Below are 5,299 nucleotides of genomic sequence, written 5' to 3' on the forward strand. Positions count from 1 at the left end.
CACACTCAAAACACCCAAAATCTCATATTTGATAGCTACTAACTTATAAGCCCAAAACACCCAATTGTATTATTTATTGTATTTCTTCTTGAAAACTAGTGTGAATCTTTATAGACACTATGTTTTCTTTAATAAAATTCTTTATAACTTGTGTCACATACGAAACACAAATTTATTTTCATGAAACCATATAAATCACCCACATTCGAAAACATATATACGTGCATCCAGGCCCGGCGATGGCTTGACCCGACCCTGCGTGCATCTCCATCAATAACTTTTTTTTTTTGGTCAAGGCATCTCCATCAATAACTTTTTGGTGAATTATCTACAATAATAAAAAGAAAAAAAATAATAGTAAAGTTTTGAGATGAGTAACTTTTCTAAATACCCACTCAATATTATACTATTATCTTTTATTTTTGCTATTACAAAAAACTAGGGCAAAAACTATATATATACCATACCCTCTCTTTGTTAATCTCACCGAGTTACAGAACATTCACTGCTGATGCTATGAACCTCCAACTAGAACAACAAGTGAAAATAATGTTTGTCTGAAGTCTGAACATGCACCTTCTTTGGATCATGTCGAACAACCGGAGAAGAGGAAGAGTAAAAGTAAGAGTAAGAAGAAGACTCCTTCTTCTTCTTCACCACCATCGTCGTCGTCATCTCCGTCTTTATTTTCACTCCCAGATGAAATCGTTGTGAATTGCTTAGCAATGATCTCGAGGTCGTACTACCCGACACTCTCGCTAGTATCCAAAAGCTTCCGTTCAATTCTCTCTTCGACCGAGCTCTACGCAGCTCGATCTCAAATCGGAAGCACCGAGAAGTGTCTCTATGTCTGTGTATTAGATCATCATGGTTTTCGCTCTACCGAATGGTTTAGACTTTGGATTAACCCTAATCGAACCCTACCAGACGCTATGACTGAGAAGAGGATGCAGAAGAAGAAGACAGTCGGACACTTTTTTGTCTCGATTCCGTCTCCATATATTCATTCGCTAGCACCCTCGATAGTTGTTGGTTCAGAGATTTATGTAGTCGGAGGACAATGGTCACCGTCCTTAGCTGTGCGGGTCCTCGATTGTCGCAATAACACTTGGCGTGATGCCCCTAGCATGATCGTACCCCGGATGTTCGCGAGGACATGTGTCTACGATGGAAAAATCTATGTAATGGGAGGTGGCCAAGGGTTAGAGAATGAATCATGGGCGGAAGTATTGGATACAAAGACGCAAACTTGGGCATGCCTCCCCGATCCGGGTACTGAGGTACAAGAGTTACATTTATAGAATCAAAAAGATCGACGGAAAGATTTACTTTGGTAGTAGAGAAAATACGATGTATGCTTATGACACAAAGCAAGGTAAATGGAAATGTGATAAAGGCGTGATTGCAACGTTTCCGATGTCAAAATTTGTGATAGAGAATGTTGTAGATGCAGTTGGGACAGCAGAGTGTTGTTTCGAACGAGGATCTGCTGGGTCACAGGACTATGTATCTGAGAACAGACAAGTGGAGATTGGCAAGGAAGCCCAGCTGACGTGGCAAGTCCGGTTTGGATGGAATAAGAAGATAAAGCAGAATCGGGAGAGAAGATATCTGGAGAATATCGTTCGCGATGGTTAACGAAAGTGAGATTATGGCAAACAAGAAATTGCCTTACTTGAAGATTTGAAGATCTTTTTAGGGTTTTAGGGTGATCGAATATACTTGTCTAGGGTAATGTGTGGTAGGTTTTTTCTTGAATACTTGAAAAAACCTTTTGCGTGAGATTGTTATTTCAATGCTGATCAAAGAAAGCTAAGAAGGTGAGTGTTGGATAATTCTCTTAGATCTATACTTGTGAGAGTTTAGATAGAGAAGAGAAGTGTGCTTAGATTTATTCTTGTAACCGGTTAAGAGTTTAATAAGAATAAATAGAAAAAGCGTTCGCTTGACATTTTCCAAGCAGAAGATTGTGGTGTTATTCCCCTATACCTTTACAAATGTATCCTACTCCTTTGGTCTACAAGGTCACGGGTGCTGCTGGTATGACATTAAGTCTGGTGTATGGAAAGAAGTGAAAGGGTTAGAATTACTAAAATACAAGTACAAGAGGAGTGGTGGCAAAAGTCTTGGTAAAGCTAAAGTAGTTAGCTTTGGTGGGAAATTAACTCTTGCTTCTTTGGGAAGGATGTAGGAACTTCAACCCCAATTATAGGAAGAAGATTTGGTGTGCGGAAATTGGGTTGGAAAAGCGTCAAGGAAGTGAGGTTTAGGGAAATGTTGAGTGGGTTGACGTTGTGCATAGTGTCCCCACACATCATGTCAGCTCTTGCGTTTTCGTGTTGTCTCGGTTTGATTGACTTTGTATCCAAGGTATGTTCCAGTCCTTTTGATTTTTTTTTTTTTGTTTTTTTTAATCCTTAACATTGCCAAATTGGATCCACAGTTTGGTCTTCATCATTTTCCATGAATGTATGACTGCCGCGCGAGTTCTATGTTTTGAGGAAAAAAAAAGCTATTTGTCAAAATTGAAATGTCTTGTTGTCTTTATTGCAGTGACATTGAAACTTGGAAGCTCATGTGAGAAATTAGCAACTTTTTTCTATTATTTGAGTTTAACTCTGCGGAGTTGAGCGTCCATTGATCGAGAACAAAATGGTAAAAAGCAAAATTGGATTGTATAGCCATCTTGGAACTCTCCTTAATTAATACATCAGGGTATTTAAAAAAAACCATTTATTTTGCTATTCAATAAACCAAAACCTATATATAGTTTCTTTAATCTGATACAGTTCCACAAAATCACCCGTGTGTCTATGAACATCCAAGTAGAACTACCAGAGGAGAAGAGGAAGAGGACGAAGACGAATAAGCAGAACTCGTCTCCTTCTTCTTCACCATCTCCGACTTTTTCTTTACTCCCTTGTGAATTGCTTAGCCAGGATCTCGTGTTTTTATTACCAAACGCTCTCAACTGTTTCCAAAAGCTTCCGTTCAGTTCTCTCTTCCGCCGAGCTCAAAGCTCGATCCCACTTCGGAAACACCGAACAGTGGCTCTATGTCTGTCTATACGATAGCACTTTTCACATTCACCAATGGTTTAAGCTTTTTCTTAACCCTAATGGAACCCTACCCGACTCCATGATTAAGAAGAAGAAGAAGAATTTTGGCTAAGTCAAGGGAAAGATTGAGCTTACATTGTTAAATGAAAATTTTTCATACTTCATTCATAGGATTTGCCAAAGTTGGAGATAACAGAGTGTTTTGTATCATTGATCATTTGGAGAAAGGAGAAGAAAGCAGAGTCAAAAAAAGAACAACAAGAGTCAAGGAGATTTTGATTAGTTAAGGTTTACCCCTTCATTTCGTCAAACAAAGTAGTATTTGTCTTTGGATATATGTACCTAATTGTTGATCGTGAAACCAGATTCATTTTTTTGTGTTAACATGCTGGTGACTGTGTCTTTCTTTTCCGATCACGAAAGACCAAAATCTGTCACAGTTGAGTTAAGTTTAGTTGTGTCTTGAAAAAGTTGGAGCAATCTTAATTGATAAATCTACTTTAAAATCCACTCTTATTGAAAACAATATGTGGATTTGGATTTTAATGACTTTTAGGGATTCTGGAGAATTTGTTTAGCTAAAAATACATAAATCCAAATCTCATTGTTTTAGGTGGAATTTGAAAGAATTTTACAGAAAATCATATCAATTTTCCTAAAATCTATTAAAATTCCAAATTTCCTAAATCCCATCAAATTCTCCAAAATCATGGTTTCAATACACCTCCGTTAATAAAATATTTATCTTGGAGGAACTCATTTTAGTAAAATATTTATCATATTTTATAATATATATATATATATATATATATATTTATGAGGTATTTTCAAAAATAATCTTTTTTCAATGTAACTTTTCAAAAATATCCCTTCATGTTGTCTATTTTTAATATATAAAACGACTAAAAACTAAACCTTAAGCCCCAAGTACTAAATTCTACCCTTTTAAAACAAATATATAGATTTTTAAAAACGTGTACATTTGAATTGAGAATAAAATTCAAAATTTTCCCGAAGAAAAAACAAATATATAGATTTTTAAAGATGTGAGTATTTGAGAGATACAACTGTTCGTAAGAAACACAACTCTACGTTCAACAAATGCAACTTTTTTAAAGATATACAACCGTAGAAGTTTTTTGTCAAAGAAAAAAAAGTAAATTATTGAATGGAAAGGTATATCAAAAATAAGTAATTGTTCTTCGTATTTATTCATATTATTACTATATAGATTAGCGGATAAATGTATGAAACCAGAATTAAGAATCTTTGTGGTGAGACTTTAACTAGGATTCATCAATAATTAGGATTCCTTGTACCAAATTTAAAAAATATAATTAACAAATCATGTGATGAATAAATTTAATAATTTTCCCCAATTATTAATGCTATGTTTAATAATTCTGTTTTTTACAATAAATTTACACTTCATGCACGTTTGTCAAAACCTCTTTTTTCTCCTGAGCGCCGCTCTCTCTACTCCTGAATAGTAAAACCCTAGTTTTTTCAGATATGTGACTGGGAAGTCACTCCGGTGATTGGCGCTTCTCGCCGACATCGTGAGTGTCTCCCCCTTTTCGTTTGTATTGTAATTTTCTAGTTTTGCAATTCGTTTATCTCATGTATTTCGTTGGAGAAAAGCTTATCTTGGAGGAATTGGTAGATCTTCACGGCAAGGGTGTTTAGTTTTGTTGGTCATTAGCTTTTCCAGAGAGGGTTGTTGTTGGGTGTTCGAGATCTATAGATCTGGCGGGTGCTCTGTTCTTGTTGGTGGATCTCGAGGTTTAGTTTTTCGTGAATCCATAGCCATGGTCTCTTCTGTTTTTGTTGTCCGGTAAGCCGGCCTTCTGGCCGTTCTTCTTCGATGTTTTGCTAGAGTTAGATGGAATCATTTTAGTTGGTTGTTGTTAGTGATAGCTTTATGGTGGTCTTTAGTAGTATCGAGTAGTTTTAGTAGCCTTCGACTGGGATGTTTCGGCTCTTTGCTGAGCAGAGGTTTCGTTTTGTTTGAATGTGATGGTAGAATCTTAAGTTTGCCGAGTTCCTTCTTTTTCTTCTTGTTCTTAGTGGGTGATAGCTTTCTCCCTTTATGTCTGTCTCGTTTATGTGATTGGTGTTCTTTGAGAAGTTAGGCGTCTCTCCTCGCGTTTGGAAGACTTCTAGTTTGACGTTCTTGGGCGTATGATGTATCAACATCGTCGTCGCTTCCGGAACTGAGTGGTCTTGCTTGCTGTGTTATG

The 5,299-nt window shown here is 36.6% G+C and overlaps 1 pseudogene; it reads left to right on the forward strand.

The window, feature by feature from the left end:
- The first annotated feature begins 516 nt into the window (after positions 1-516).
- Positions 517-2,353, forward strand: LOC104727948 (F-box/kelch-repeat protein At4g19870-like; annotated as a pseudogene).
- Positions 2,354-5,299: the final 2,946 nt, after the last annotated feature.

Source organism: Camelina sativa, chromosome 11 (genome assembly GCF_030686135.1).
Source record: "Camelina sativa cultivar CO46 ecotype springtype chromosome 11, ASM3068613v1".
NCBI classification, from domain to species: Eukaryota; Viridiplantae; Streptophyta; class Magnoliopsida; order Brassicales; family Brassicaceae; genus Camelina; species Camelina sativa.